Raw genomic sequence first — 16,742 nt, forward strand, 5'->3', positions numbered from 1 at the left:
GTGAGGATGAAGCCTGAGTTGCATTTTGAGACCACAAACAAGATGTTGAGACACCCAAGCCTTTGCGAAATCTGCATGGAGAGATGCAGATAGGGAGTGGAAGTAGCCAAACTGAGGGATGTATGAAAAGGTACAGGAATAGGTCATCTGAGCCCTTTGATGTGAAGGTCCATGTGTGTGAGACAGCGCTGCAGGATTTGGTGTTTGCCCTGCAGAGTTTCTTGCCTTGGTCTAATCTCCCCTCACTGTGTACACATTCCTATTTACTGGAATGAGAAGGACTATTCTGTGCCATTGTATGTTGGAAAGATAGAACTTGTTTAATGATTTTATAAGATGTGTCAATTAAGAGATTGTCCATAATTGTCAGAAGCGACTTTGGACATTAGAACAGTGTAGAAGCTATTGCTTTGAACATTTGAACAGTGTAGAGGCTGTTGCTTTGGACATTTAAGCAGTGTAGAGGCTGTAGCTTTTGACATTTGAACAATGTACAGTCTGTTGCTTTTGGCATTTGAACAGTGAACATGCTGTTGCATATTATTAGGACCATTACAATTAGACTAAATGCATTTGCATCACAGGGTGACCATAAGCTTATAGTGACCAGGGTGAGAATGCAGTTGTTTGAGTCAAAAAGCTCCTAGATTAGAGGTTGCCTTTGGGCACTTGTCTGGCTTTTGTGGCTTTCTTTGGGTAGCTTATGCATGCTTTTGTAGGAGGAGCCTTTCTAGATTCTGTTAGGGTATTGTGTACAGTTTACTCTTGTTCATTCAAATGCTGATTTCTCTACCCCACTATCTAGTTTGCATTGCGATGTTTATTTCAAGTATTTCTGGTGACAAGTTTGTATTGACATGTCACCATTTGTTCTCTTTTTTGCTAATAAAAGTCATCTAGCCAGTGCTGAGCAATACAGAGACTAGGGTGGGACATCCTGGTCCAGTGAGAGGAGGAGAAAGATCAGGAAGGGAAGGAAGGATGCCTTTGGACAGAACCAGGAAACACTAGGAGAAGAGAATTGGACCATAGAGACAAGAAAAATGAGAGGAAGATAAACTAGCTTGGAGGCTTAGTATTATGCTCTCTGCTAATTAAACAGATTCTAGTCTCTCTGTGTGGTGTTTTGGTTAAGGAATAAGCACTGATTATCTTAAAATTATAAATATTAATATCCATTCAACAAGATTCCTTATTGGGGATGAAATTTGATTGTCTAAAGACTCAATCCATTTCCTGTTCTTTGTGTCTACTGTGTTGTGGTTGAAACTGATCAGTTAGCTTCCTTCTCATGCTGTCATGCCTGCACCAGTATACACTCTATCCCTAAATCACATAAGATACAGTAGAACCAATTGCTACCCAATGCTAAGCTAATTTGCTAGTCTGATGTTTTTATATTTTTAAATTTGTTGTTTTTGTTTCTGTTTTTGGAAACAAAGTTTCTCTGTATAGTCCTAGCATTCCTGAAAGTAAGTACGTAAACCAGATAGTTGTCAAACTTGGAGATCCCCCTGACTCTGGCTCCAGAGTGCTGGGATTAGTTTGGGCCAACATGTCTGGCTGTTTTTTTACTGTTATTTTTTTTTTAAGATTTATTATTTATTCTTATGTATATAGTGCTCTTCCTTCATGTACATCTGCAGGCCAGAAGAGGGCATCAGATGGTTGTGAGCCACCATGTGGTTACTGGGAATTGAACTCAGGACCTCTGGAAGAGCAGTCAGTGCTCTTAACCTCTGAGCCATCTCTCTAGCTCCCTGTTATTTTTTTTTTTTTTAAATAAAGTTAGCGGAAGTTCTTGGAATGTAGGTTTTTGTACAAGGTAGCATATGCTATTGTGCTTATCTTCATCCACATCTTGAACTTTGAAATTTGGCAGAGAGTGTATTCTGTTTTTTAGAACGGCATGTATTCATGATATTAATATGACCTGTGCCTTCTGAGTCATTGCATTGCAGGCGTGTGACGTTCTTCCTACAAGGATTTGTTCGAATCTTTTGAATGAATATGAGTGTTTTTCCTGTATGCATGAACATGTATATCATGTGTGCCTCCTCCTCACTGCTGTCAGAACTCCTGAACTTGGAATAATGAATAGTTGTGAGCCCCGTGTAAATAATGACAATTGACCTCAATTATTTTTTCCTTCACTTTTCTTTTTCTTATTTTATTTCTTATTTTTATTTTTGGTTTTTCAACACAGTATTTCTTTGTGTAGCCTTGGCTGTCATGGACTCACTTTGCAGACTGGGCTGGCCTCGAACTCATAGTGATCTGCCTGCCTCTGTCTCCCAAGTGCTGAGATTAAAGGCGTATACCACCAATGCCCAGCTTACCTCAATTATCTTCAATACCAGCAAGAGCTTTTAACTGGTGAGCCATCTCTCCTGTCCTATTTTGTTTATTTATATTGCTATTATTTCCTTCTGTTCATTTATAAATGTTTAAACATGCATTCCCTTTTAGTAAAATCTTACTATTGTTATAGTATAAACTGGGGTACCTCAGGGTTATGGAAGATGAATATCAAACAGGAGTGAATGTATAATTCTTTGTAGGAACTTCAGTAAAGATCTCTGAGTTCTTTCTGTCTTTTTTGTTTGTTTGTTTGATTGATTTTTTTTTTTTTTGAAGGGAGTCAGGATCTTAATATGTACGTCATGGCATAGAACAGGCTGGCACCTGCCTCTGCCTCCTGAGTGCAGGGATTAAAGGCATGAGCAAGGATACCCAGCTTGCCCATCATTTTTGTAGTTAGTAATTGTTCCTACAATTTCTCTGATGTGTGATCTGTGTGGTTCTTTCTCTATGTCTGTTAATTGACATTTCTCTTGCGAGGCTATTTCCTGTTCAAAGGACACAGAAACGACAAATGCCAAGAGATATGGAGGATTGGCAAAAGCAAGCCTGTGAGCCTCTGGAGGCAGCCCACTCATTTTTCACAGCTCTATCCCTTGGTTTAGGAAAAGCCTAAGTTATTTTGCCTCAAAACTGCTTCCTGTTGCTACACTGTCTTTCCATGCTTCTCTCTTGTGTCTGGCATAATGCATTATGCAGATCTCCTGCATAATCGTATGAAGGTGATTATATAGTTCCTGATAGTGATTTCTGAATAGATTCAAGTAACGTCTAGCCCTCCTACAAATTATCAAAAAACTGCTAGGAGTTCTGCGAACCACATGAATTACACCAGTAAGAAAAGCAAGATTAAACCACATTAATGATCAAGGGAATGCATTCATTCTAGGTTTAGTCCAGGCTGAGTCCTAGGTGTTTACCACAATAAGAAAGACCGTATGAATATAAAAACAAAGAACAAATGGTTTTCTGTACAAGACAGGACAGACCCCTGTTTCTTGATAACAACCTTGGCACCAAAAACTCTTGTTTTAAATACATAATGTACATATGAAATAAGAAAAAGATAAAGCTTCTGCTTGGGACTCAGTGAGCTTATAGATAAAACTACTATTTAAACTTTAATGAGCAAAAAATGTTCAGTTAGATATAGTTCTAGTGAAATAAATTAAAGTCCTACTGTCATTCTCTTCTGTAATGATTGTATAGGGAAGATAAAAACCTATAGGACAAGAATAAAAGAGAGAGGGGCTTGCTAGAGCCTGTCCTACCCATTTACTATGTGTCTGTGTATATATGTTCACATGTGAATAGATATGTGTATGCATGTTTAAATATCTACATGTTGTTGTTGTTGTTGGGGTGTGTGTGTGTGTGTGTGTGTGTGTGTGTGTGTAAAATTGGGAACTCCCTTGTGTGTATGAATGTGTACCTGTCTGCATGTCTCATTGCTTACGTGTGCTGATATAGTGGAAGGTTCCCTGAGGATGGCCTGGATTTGCTGCATTCTTCGCAAAAGAGACTGCTAAAACCAACGCCATCACCACAGGAAAGCTTGTGGGAATCTGCTGTTCAAAGCCCATGTTTATTTTACTTGTATGAGTGTATGTTTAAAGTCTTTTTTTTTTTCCTCTTTTTTCCCCCCTCTCCTTCAAGCCACTGTTGAATGCCTAAGTAAGTCACTAAGTTTAAAAGCAAACTATGGTTTTTCTTTTACAGCCTCCTGCTGTTTACATCAGGAAACTGTCACAGCCACCTGCCCTTAGGTAATAGACTCCTTAGCTAAGGAGCGGCTTTGGCAGCAGAAGAGCCAGAAAAACCAAATAGCTCAATTGATAAAGCATCAGATAGTTCTTTGGAATTTGCCAACACTGTGTCCTGTGCAAATACTAATGTGTGTGTCAAGGCTGGCCCTTGATGGAGATGAACCTCGTTATTCAGTTTCCTTCTAAAATGACTTGGTGGTTACAGTAGAACTTTTGTGTCTGAAAATGAGTGGAGGAAGCACCAGAGTTACACGACTATGTTGTCAATGGTGCAGACATGTACAGTGATGTCAGTATCCTGCTTTCTGTGTACACATGTACAGCATACTTTAGGATGCAGTGACCTATGATGATGAGCATGTGAACTTCACTCGGAAGAGTGGGCTTTGCTGGATCCTTCCCAGAAGAGTCTCTACAAGGATGTGATGCTGGAGCCCTACAGGAACCAAGCTGCTGTAGGTAGGACTGAATTATGTTTTGCTTTTTAAAGTCAGGGGACAAATGTTTCTCTGTTACTGATGTTCTTCTGCAATTTCAAATGAGAATGAGGAAGAATGAGGTGAATAAATCAGGCATGGTTCTTAGAGACTCTGAATGTAATAACTTAAATTTTCTTAATTTCCAATAATATATAATATATTTCTTATACTATATTTTAAGCTACAATCTGGGAGACCATAATATTGAGGACCGTTGTCAAGTTCTAGAAGACATGGAGGGTCATTTTCATGTGCAAGCTGATACATGTCTTGCAGAAGAAATTTTAATGTGCCCTGCAAGTTTTAAAGAAAAGCAACAGTGTTAAAAAATGAAAAAACTGACCCCCCCCCTCTTTGCCCTGCCTCTGTGGGTCAGGCGGACCCAGGGGAGGGTGGTAGGTTGCAGCGACCGCCCCCCTCCCCCCGCCCCCCGTGAACCAGCAGTGGGAGGGGTTTGAACCCCGGAAATGGTGGGGAGCCCTGGATTTTCCCTGGACGTCTAGACAGTTGGACCTGAGAAGGGGCCAGTTAAAGGTTGGGGCCTTTGGGGAGAGGTGGGGGTGGGGAGCTGAGACTCGTACCGGGACTAAATGGGGCCTGGGCAGAAGCTGAGCACCCTGTGCCCAAGGAGCCCCCCGTTGGCCTTGAGTGGCTGAGTGACTGAGCCCCCCCCCCCCCCCCCCGGAGCAGGACCTTCCCTTGGAAGGGCCTTGCAGCAGCCGGTGGGAGGGCCTGGCCCGGCGCTCCCAACCTCCACTCGCTGTTGTCCCGCCCTCCCCTGGAGGGAGGGGCCGAGCGCCCTCAGGAAGCATAGACCTAGGCTTTCCGAGAGTTTCCCGCCCTGCGTTGCCACTGGCCGCCTACCCGCCAGGAGATGGCTCCCGGGACACGTGAGAATCTTCGGTGATGTTGACACTCCCAATGTCTTCGAGCAGCCAGGGCCCTGGGGCTGGAGCGCACCAACGCGGAACCTGCTGCTGCCGCCGCTGCCAGGCCTGTGTGCGAACTGAGTGTGGGGACTGCCATTTCTGAGGAGACATGAAGAAACTGGGGGAGTTGGCGGGGCGGGCGCATGAAGTGGTCTTGCCTGCTTCGGCAGTGCGCTGTGCCCGTGCTTCCACACACAGCTGTATGCGTGTGCTGAGTGCGGGGACTGCCATTTCTGAGGAGACCTGAAGAAGCTGGGGACGTCGGTGGGGCGGGCGCATGAAGCAGTCTTCCCTGCTTCAGCAGTGCGCTGCGCAGCTGTGTTCCTTCTGTGTGGGGAAGCTGGGAAGGAGGAAGGTGCATGGAGAGGAAGAGAAGTTTGGTTTGAGCCTCATGGAGTATACAGTCTGCAACGGGATCATCCACCCTGGGGATGGACAAGGATGCAGGTGAGGGTCCAGGGCACCACAGGGTTGACAGTGGTGAGGGGTGGATGGAAGCTGACAGAGGAGCCACCACCTCCACCTCTGCCCAGAAGAAAGGGAACCTTACCTGCTGGCCCTCCCCCTGAACATGTGTCTGGGCCCCCAAACAGAAGGAGTGGGAGGCAGGGAATGAGACCCCCAACCCCAAGGAAAAAGGTGAAAGGAGGCCAAGAGAGGCACTTGAAGAAGGTGGGTGGAGATGCCTGCCTCCTCTGAGGAGCAGACCCAGGCAGCCCTGGCCTTCTCCCCTAACCCCCACCCCCCACCCCCCAGGCTTCGGAATCCCAGACAGGCATTCTCATTCTGCCACCCTAGGCTCCCTCCCGAGAACTGGGAGAAACTCAAGCCACCTATGGCTTCTGCTGAGGGCCCGGCAGCACCATTCCTATCACCACAGAGGGAGAAACTCGAGCGTTTCAAGCATATGTGCCAGCTGCTGGAGCGGGTGCCTGATACCTCTTCTTCCTCCTAGGACTCAGACACAGACTCAGACTCCTAGGGCACATAGCTTAGTAAGGACAAAGCTCCTGGGGAGGCCTGGAATGTCCTTCAGCCAGCCTGGGGCAGCTCTGGCGAGAAGAAAACCATGGGGTAGCGGTGGGCTAAATGCCCTGGCAGTGGGGGAAGCACTGCTCAGTTGACCCCTGGGCCCTGCCCCACCACCATAGCCTCCACAGTTATGTGCCTCCCCACCCCAAGCCCTGAGCCTGACACTCTGCCTTTGCTGCTGCCTCGGGCTGCATGGCTCCATGTCTTTCAGCACCTTGGACCCTGAGAGCGATGTGTCTGCATGCGAGTCTGCCAGACTTTGAGCTGCTGGTGCTACAAGCGTCTGTGGCCTCGGATGGACCTAAGCCGGAGGAAGCCGCTGACCCCACCCATGCTTAATGGGGTGGTTTGCCACCAGCCATGTGCTCTGGACCTCAGATGGACAGGTGTTTCCACAAAAAGCAGCTCATGCGTTTTCTGAACCGACTGTAAGGCTTGCAGGAGTTGGTGCTTTCTGGGTGGTCCTGGCACTCCACCTCTGCCCTGGGCTCCACCCCACTGCCTGCACCGTGCTTCTTGGACCTCCATTGGATTAAAGATGTAAAAGACTACCAGTTCCTGGACCTCTTGCCCTCATTTCACCGCCTAACGTGAGGCCAGGTTATTTTCTTCATGACTTGACACTCCTCAGTTTAATATCTTGGGATTTCTGCCCCGGGACTTGAGCCAGCCTTCCCTTTTCCCACCTGCACTGATATCTTTGGGGATCTTTGCTTCCCATCTCTGCCTTCCACCTGCTACGTTGTCCATCCCCTTGGGGGCGTGGGTCAAGAGGTACAGGGGAGGTGCTGAGCCAAAGGGATGGTGGGGTGGTGAAGGTGCAAGTCTTTAGTAGAGAAGAGTGAGGGGGCAGGATACTGGGAGCCATGGGGCTGTGGGAGGTGATGGATGGGTGCGGGGAGGGCAGAGAGCAGACCAACAAGGGTTCAGGGAACAAAGACCAGTTGGGTGGGATGGGGGCCCAAAAAGGGGAAACCAGAGGAGCAGTTGGGGATCCAGTAGTTAGATAGGGGGCTCTATAAACCAGGAAATGGCAGGACTGGGGCCCAGGAGAGGAGCAGATGTGGGGCTCGTTCCCTCTCTGTGGGGTTACCCCTCTCCCTCCCCTCTGTCCAGATTTCAGTTCTTTCCCTGACTCTGGCAGCTATTACAAGGAGTGGGGGCTGCGAGTCAACCTGCTGTTCAGCTTGTGGCCCAGGGGAGTGGTGAGGGATAGCCCAGACCCCTGCTTGGCTCTCTACACCGTACTTGAACATTCATCTGTACTTAACCAGGGGACTGTGATGTGAGGGGACCAGCTTGACCTAAACTGGGCTAATGGGCACTCCGTTTGGACTGTCCCACCCCCAGCTCTCTTGCATTGCTGTCCCAAACAGCTCTACCACTCTGACCTGATGGTGGATTTCAGCTTAAAGATGGGCAAGATGGGACTCCTCCAGCTTGGCTCATCCCATTCTTTCATTGTCATGGAAACGTGTGTCCCATTTGCCCAGGGAACTGCCACTCCTGGTTGCCATGGAAATAGCAGCCAATGGACCCTTCCAGAAATCAGCGCTAAGACTGGAAACAGTCCCTCTTAGTTGCTGTGGGAACTCAGTTAACAGACTCTTGGCACCTCCCCTCTCCCCACCCCTTTCCTTCTTCCAGTGTGAGTGTGGGGTTTCAAGAGCCTGAGGGAGGAGTTGGGTCCAGGTCCCACTCAATTTAGACCAGGGGGATCCGGATTGTACCACATGGGGGTGGGGGAGGGGAATCTATCCACATACCTCAGTTTACAGGAAGGTGCGTGGGTTGGAGGTGGGTGCTGGGCAGACCAAAGGCAGATGGGAGGGGTGGGCCTGGGGTTGGAGAAAGGCTTGACCTTGGGAGAACTTGAGGGAGGGAAGAAAGCACCCCGGCAAGGGGCAAGTGTGGGACCCAGCTGGTCTGGACCCTTAAACCCCCAAATCTGTACAATACGGTTTGCTATAGAACTCAGAATCTTCAAAAAACAAAAAACAAAAACAAACAAAAAACAAAAAACAAATGAACAAAAACATATGAAATAAACCAAAACCCCACTGCTTTAAGTTCAGTGATGATTATTATATTCTCATAAAACCACGCACCGCAATGTCAGGAATCCGGTTTGTGGTGTTTTTTTTTTTCTCTTCAATTTATTTATTTATTATGTATACAGTGCTCTGCCTGCATGCACATCTGCACACCAGGAGAGGGCACCAGATCGCATTATAGATTGCTGTGAGCCACCATGTGTTTGCTGGGAATTGAACTCAGGACCTCTGGAAGAGCGGACAGTGCACTTAACCTCTGAGCCATCTCTCCAGCCCTGATTTGTGTTCTTAAGACATTCATCTAAGAACTGAAACAAGGAAACAATGACCTCTTCCAGAGGTCCTGAGTTCAATTCCCAGCAAACACATGGTGGCTCACAGCAATCTATAATGCGATCTGGTGCCCTCTTCTGGTGTGCAGATGTGCATGCAGGCAGAACACTGTATACATAATAAATAAATAAATTGAAGAGAAAAAAAAAAACACCACAAACCGGATTCCTGACATTGCGGTGCGTGGTTTTATGAGAATATAATAATCATCACTGAACTTAAAGCAGTGGGGTTTTGGTTTATTTCATATGTTTTTGTTCATTTGTTTTTTGTTTTTTGTTTGTTTTTGTTTTTTGTTTTTTGAAGATTCTGAGTTCTATAGCAAACCGTATTGTACAGATTTGGGGGTTTAAGGGTCCAGACCAGCTGGGTCCCACACTTGCCCCTTGCCGGGGTGCTTTCTTCCCTCCCTCAAGTTCTCCCAAGGTCAAGCCTTTCTCCAACCCCAGGCCCACCCCTCCCATCTGCCTTTGGTCTGCCCAGCACCCACCTCCAACCCACGCACCTTCCTGTAAACTGAGGTATGTGGATAGATTCCCCTCCCCCACCCCCATGTGGTACAATCCGGATCCCCCTGGTCTAAATTGAGTGGGACCTGGACCCAACTCCTCCCTCAGGCTCTTGAAACCCCACACTCACACTGGAAGAAGGAAAGGGGTGGGGAGAGGGGAGGTGCCAAGAGTCTGTTAACTGAGTTCCCACAGCAACTAAGAGGGACTGTTTCCAGTCTTAGCGCTGATTTCTGGAAGGGTCCATTGGCTGCTATTTCCATGGCAACCAGGAGTGGCAGTTCCCTGGGCAAATGGGACACACGTTTCCATGACAATGAAAGAATGGGATGAGCCAAGCTGGAGGAGTCCCATCTTGCCCATCTTTAAGCTGAAATCCACCATCAGGTCAGAGTGGTAGAGCTGTTTGGGACAGCAATGCAAGAGAGCTGGGGGTGGGACAGTCCAAACGGAGTGCCCATTAGCCCAGTTTAGGTCAAGCTGGTCCCCTCACATCACAGTCCCCTGGTTAAGTACAGATGAATGTTCAAGTACGGTGTAGAGAGCCAAGCAGGGGTCTGGGCTATCCCTCACCACTCCCCTGGGCCACAAGCTGAACAGCAGGTTGACTCGCAGCCCCCACTCCTTGTAATAGCTGCCAGAGTCAGGGAAAGAACTGAAATCTGGACAGAGGGGAGGGAGAGGGGTAACCCCACAGAGAGGGAACGAGCCCCACATCTGCTCCTCTCCTGGGCCCCAGTCCTGCCATTTCCTGGTTTATAGAGCCCCCTATCTAACTACTGGATCCCCAACTGCTCCTCTGGTTTCCCCTTTTTGGGCCCCCATCCCACCCAACTGGTCTTTGTTCCCTGAACCCTTGTTGGTCTGCTCTCTGCCCTCCCCGCACCCATCCATCACCTCCCACAGCCCCATGGCTCCCAGTATCCTGCCCCCTCACTCTTCTCTACTAAAGACTTGCACCTTCACCACCCCACCATCCCTTTGGCTCAGCACCTCCCCTGTACCTCTTGACCCACGCCCCCAAGGGGATGGACAACGTAGCAGGTGGAAGGCAGAGATGGGAAGCAAAGATCCCCAAAGATATCAGTGCAGGTGGGAAAAGGGAAGGCTGGCTCAAGTCCCGGGGCAGAAATCCCAAGATATTAAACTGAGGAGTGTCAAGTCATGAAGAAAATAACCTGGCCTCACGTTAGGCGGTGAAATGAGGGCAAGAGGTCCAGGAACTGGTAGTCTTTTACATCTTTAATCCAATGGAGGTCCAAGAAGCACGGTGCAGGCAGTGGGGTGGAGCCCAGGGCAGAGGTGGAGTGCCAGGACCACCCAGAAAGCACCAACTCCTGCAAGCCTTACAGTCGGTTCAGAAAACGCATGAGCTGCTTTTTGTGGAAACACCTGTCCATCTGAGGTCCAGAGCACATGGCTGGTGGCAAACCACCCCATTAAGCATGGGTGGGGTCAGCGGCTTCCTCCGGCTTAGGTCCATCCGAGGCCACAGACGCTTGTAGCACCAGCAGCTCAAAGTCTGGCAGACTCGCATGCAGACACATCGCTCTCAGGGTCCAAGGTGCTGAAAGACATGGAGCCATGCAGCCCGAGGCAGCAGCAAAGGCAGAGTGTCAGGCTCAGGGCTTGGGGTGGGGAGGCACATAACTGTGGAGGCTATGGTGGTGGGGCAGGGCCCAGGGGTCAACTGAGCAGTGCTTCCCCCACTGCCAGGGCATTTAGCCCACCGCTACCCCATGGTTTTCTTCTCGCCAGAGCTGCCCCAGGCTGGCTGAAGGACATTCCAGGCCTCCCCAGGAGCTTTGTCCTTACTAAGCTATGTGCCCTAGGAGTCTGAGTCTGTGTCTGAGTCCTAGGAGGAAGAAGAGGTATCAGGCACCCGCTCCAGCAGCTGGCACATATGCTTGAAACGCTCGAGTTTCTCCCTCTGTGGTGATAGGAATGGTGCTGCCGGGCCCTCAGCAGAAGCCATAGGTGGCTTGAGTTTCTCCCAGTTCTCGGGAGGGAGCCTAGGGTGGCAGAATGAGAATGCCTGTCTGGGATTCCGAAGCCTGGGGGGTGGGGGGTGGGGGTTAGGGGAGAAGGCCAGGGCTGCCTGGGTCTGCTCCTCAGAGGAGGCAGGCATCTCCACCCACCTTCTTCAAGTGCCTCTCTTGGCCTCCTTTCACCTTTTTCCTTGGGGTTGGGGGTCTCATTCCCTGCCTCCCACTCCTTCTGTTTGGGGGCCCAGACACATGTTCAGGGGGAGGGCCAGCAGGTAAGGTTCCCTTTCTTCTGGGCAGAGGTGGAGGTGGTGGCTCCTCTGTCAGCTTCCATCCACCCCTCACCACTGTCAACCCTGTGGTGCCCTGGACCCTCACCTGCATCCTTGTCCATCCCCAGGGTGGATGATCCCGTTGCAGACTGTATACTCCATGAGGCTCAAACCAAACTTCTCTTCCTCTCCATGCACCTTCCTCCTTCCCAGCTTCCCCACACAGAAGGAACACAGCTGCGCAGCGCACTGCTGAAGCAGGGAAGACTGCTTCATGCGCCCGCCCCACCGACGTCCCCAGCTTCTTCAGGTCTCCTCAGAAATGGCAGTCCCCGCACTCAGCACACGCATACAGCTGTGTGTGGAAGCACGGGCACAGCGCACTGCCGAAGCAGGCAAGACCACTTCATGCGCCCGCCCCGCCAACTCCCCCAGTTTCTTCATGTCTCCTCAGAAATGGCAGTCCCCACACTCAGTTCGCACACAGGCCTGGCAGCGGCGGCAGCAGCAGGTTCCGCGTTGGTGCGCTCCAGCCCCAGGGCCCTGGCTGCTCGAAGACATTGGGAGTGTCAACATCACCGAAGATTCTCACGTGTCCCGGGAGCCATCTCCTGGCGGGTAGGCGGCCAGTGGCAACGCAGGGCGGGAAACTCTCGGAAAGCCTAGGTCTATGCTTCCTGAGGGCGCTCGGCCCCTCCCTCCAGGGGAGGGCGGGACAACAGCGAGTGGAGGTTGGGAGCGCCGGGCCAGGCCCTCCCACCGGCTGCTGCAAGGCCCTTCCAAGGGAAGGTCCTGCTCCGGGGGGGGGGGGGGGGGGGCTCAGTCACTCAGCCACTCAAGGCCAACGGGGGGCTCCTTGGGCACAGGGTGCTCAGCTTCTGCCCAGGCCCCATTTAGTCCCGGTACGAGTCTCAGCTCCCCACACCCACCTCTCCCCAAAGGCCCCAACCTTTAACTGGCCCCTTCTCAGGTCCAACTGTCTAGACGTCCAGGGAAAATCCAGGGCTCCCCACCATTTCCGGGGTTCAAACCCCTCCCACTGCTGGTTCACGGGGGGCGGGGGGAGGGGGGCGGTCGCTGCAACCTACCACCCTCCCCTGGGTCCGCCTGACCCACAGAGGCAGGGCAAAGAGGGGGGGGGTCAGTTTTTTCATTTTTTAACACTGTTGCTTTTCTTTAAAACTTGCAGGGCACATTAAAATTTCTTCTGCAAGACATGTATCAGCTTGCACATGAAAATGACCCTCCATGTCTTCTAGAACTTGACAACGGTCCTCAATATTATGGTCTCCCAGATTGTAGCTTAAAATATAGTATAAGAAATATATTATATATTATTGGAAATTAAGAAAATTTAAGTTATTACATTCAGAGTCTCTAAGAACCATGCCTGATTTATTCACCTCATTCTTCCTCATTCTCATTTGAAATTGCAGAAGAACATCAGTAACAGAGAAACATTTGTCCCCTGACTTTAAAAAGCAAAACATAATTCAGTCCTACCTACAGCAGCTTGGTTCCTGTAGGGCTCCAGCATCACATCCTTGTAGAGACTCTTCTGGGAAGGATCCAGCAAAGCCCACTCTTCCGAGTGAAGTTCACATGCTCATCATCATAGGTCACTGCATCCTAAAGTATGCTGTACATGTGTACACAGAAAGCAGGATACTGACATCACTGTACATGTCTGCACCATTGACAACATAGTCGTGTAACTCTGGTGCTTCCTCCACTCATTTTCAGACACAAAAGTTCTACTGTAACCACCAAGTCATTTTAGAAGGAAACTGAATAACGAGGTTCATCTCCATCAAGGGCCAGCCTTGACACACACATTAGTATTTGCACAGGACACAGTGTTGGCAAATTCCAAAGAACTATCTGATGCTTTATCAATTGAGCTATTTGGTTTTTCTGGCTCTTCTGCTGCCAAAGCCGCTCCTTAGCTAAGGAGTCTATTACCTAAGGGCAGGTGGCTGTGACAGTTTCCTGATGTAAACAGCAGGAGGCTGTAAAAGAAAAACCATAGTTTGCTTTTAAACTTAGTGACTTACTTAGGCATTCAACAGTGGCTTGAAGGAGAGGGGGGAAAAAAGAGGAAAAAAAAAAAGACTTTAAACATACACTCATACAAGTAAAATAAACATGGGCTTTGAACAGCAGATTCCCACAAGCTTTCCTGTGGTGATGGCGTTGGTTTTAGCAGTCTCTTTTGCGAAGAATGCAGCAAATCTAGGCCATCCTCAGGGAACCTTCCACTATATCAGCACACGTAAGCAATGAGACATGCAGACAGGTACACATTCATACACACAAGGGAGTTCCCAATTTTACACACACACACACACACACACACACACACACACACACACACACCAACAACAACAACATGTAGATATTTAAACATGCATACACATATCTATTCACATGTGAACATATATACACAGACACATAGTAAATGGGTAGGACAGGCTCTAGCAAGCCCCTCTCTCTTTTATTCTTGTCCTATAGGTTTTTATCTTCCCTATACAATCATTACAGAAGAGAATGACAGTAGGACTTTAATTTATTTCACTAGAACTATATCTAACTGAACATTTTTTGCTCATTAAAGTTTAAATAGTAGTTTTATCTATAAGCTCACTGAGTCCCAAGCAGAAGCTTTATCTTTTTCTTATTTCATATGTACATTATGTATTTAAAACAAGAGTTTTTGGTGCCAAGGTTGTTATCAAGAAACAGGGGTCTGTCCTGTCTTGTACAGAAAACCATTTGTTCTTTGTTTTTATATTCATATGGTCTTTCTTATTGTGGTAAACACCTAGGACTCAGCCTGGACTAAACCTAGAATGAATGCATTCCCTTGATCATTAATGTGGTTTAATCTTGCTTTTCTTACTGGTGTAATTCATGTGGTTCGCAGAACTCCTAGCAGTTTTTTGATAATTTGTAGGAGGGCTAGACGTTACTTGAATCTATTCAGAAATCACTATCAGGAACTATATAATCACCTTCATACGATTATGCAGGAGATCTGCATAATGCATTATGCCAGACACAAGAGAGAAGCATGGAAAGACAGTGTAGCAACAGGAAGCAGTTTTGAGGCAAAATAACTTAGGCTTTTCCTAAACCAAGGGATAGAGCTGTGAAAAATGAGTGGGCTGCCTCCAGAGGCTCACAGGCTTGCTTTTGCCAATCCTCCATATCTCTTGGCATTTGTCGTTTCTGTGTCCTTTGAACAGGAAATAGCCTCGCAAGAGAAATGTCAATTAACAGACATAGAGAAAGAACCACACAGATCACACATCAGAGAAATTGTAGGAACAATTACTAACTACAAAAATGATGGGCAAGCTGGGTATCCTTGCTCATGCCTTTAATCCCTGCACTCAGGAGGCAGAGGCAGGTGCCAGCCTGTTCTATGCCATGACGTACATATTAAGATCCTGACTCCCTTCAAAAAAAAAAAAAAATCAATCAAACAAACAAACAAAAAAGACAGAAAGAACTCAGAGATCTTTACTGAAGTTCCTACAAAGAATTATACATTCACTCCTGTTTGATATTCATCTTCCATAACCCTGAGGTACCCCAGTTTATACTATAACAATAGTAAGATTTTACTAAAAGGGAATGCATGTTTAAACATTTATAAATGAACAGAAGGAAATAATAGCAATATAAATAAACAAAATAGGACAGGAGAGATGGCTCACCAGTTAAAAGCTCTTGCTGGTATTGAAGATAATTGAGGTAAGCTGGGCATTGGTGGTATACGCCTTTAATCTCAGCACTTGGGAGACAGAGGCAGGCAGATCACTATGAGTTCGAGGCCAGCCCAGTCTGCAAAGTGAGTCCATGACAGCCAAGGCTACACAAAGAAATACTGTGTTGAAAAACCAAAAATAAAAATAAGAAATAAAATAAGAAAAAGAAAAGTGAAGGAAAAAATAATTGAGGTCAATTGTCATTATTTACACGGGGCTCACAACTATTCATTATTCCAAGTTCAGGAGTTCTGACAGCAGTGAGGAGGAGGCACACATGATATACATGTTCATGCATACAGGAAAAACACTCATATTCATTCAAAAGATTCGAACAAATCCTTGTAGGAAGAACGTCACACGCCTGCAATGCAATGACTCAGAAGGCACAGGTCATATTAATATCATGAATACATGCCGTTCTAAAAAACAGAATACACTCTCTGCCAAATTTCAAAGTTCAAGATGTGGATGAAGATAAGCACAATAGCATATGCTACCTTGTACAAAAACCTACATTCCAAGAACTTCCGCTAACTTTATTTAAAAAAAAAAAAAATAACAGGGAGCTAGAGAGATGGCTCAGAGGTTAAGAGCACTGACTGCTCTTCCAGAGGTCCTGAGTTCAATTCCCAGTAACCACATGGTGGCTCACAACCATCTGATGCCCTCTTCTGGCCTGCAGATGTACATGAAGGAAGAGCACTATATACATAAGAATAAATAATAAATCTTAAAAAAAAAATAACAGTAAAAAAACAGCCAGACATGTTGGCCCAAACTAATCCCAGCACTCTGGAGCCAGAGTCAGGGGGATCTCCAAGTTTGACAACTATCTGGTCTACATACTTACTTTCAGGAATGCTAGGACTATACAGAGAAACTTTGTTTCCAAAAACAGAAACAAAAACAACAAATTTAAAAATATAAAAACATCAGACTAGCAAATTAGCTTAGCATTGGGTAGCAATTGGTTCTACTGTATCTTATGTGATTTAGGGATAGAGTGTATACTGGTGCAGGCATGACAGCATGAGAAGGAAGCTAACTGATCAGTTTCAACCACAACACAGTAGACACAAAGAACAGGAAATGGATTGAGTCTTTAGACAATCAAATTTCATCCCCAATAAGGAATCTTGTTGAATGGATATTAATATTTATAATTTTAAGATAATCAGTGCTTATTCCTTAACCAAAACACCACACAGAGAGACTAGAATCTGTTTAATTAGCAGAGAGCATAATACTA

At 47.3% G+C, this 16,742-nt stretch overlaps 2 long non-coding RNA genes across 2 annotated transcripts; one reads left to right on the forward strand and one right to left on the reverse strand.

The window, feature by feature from the left end:
* Window positions 1-1,809: 1,809 nt before the first annotated feature.
* LOC311591763 lies at window positions 1,810-4,946 on the forward strand. Its single transcript, XR_014777191.1, has 3 exons — window positions 1,810-2,376; window positions 4,451-4,586; window positions 4,788-4,946. It is a non-coding gene; the product is annotated as an uncharacterized lncRNA (long non-coding RNA).
* Window positions 4,947-11,857: 6,911 nt separating this feature from the next.
* Window positions 11,858-16,006, reverse strand: LOC311591765. Its single transcript, XR_014777192.1, has 3 exons — window positions 15,440-16,006; window positions 13,224-13,359; window positions 11,858-11,969 (listed from the first exon to the last, which is right to left on the reverse strand). It is a non-coding gene; the product is annotated as an uncharacterized lncRNA (long non-coding RNA).
* Window positions 16,007-16,742: the final 736 nt, after the last annotated feature.

This window comes from Acomys minous (assembly GCF_964271855.1).
Source record: "Acomys minous genome assembly, contig: scaffold_33, whole genome shotgun sequence".
Classification (NCBI taxonomy): domain Eukaryota; kingdom Metazoa; phylum Chordata; class Mammalia; order Rodentia; family Muridae; genus Acomys; species Acomys minous.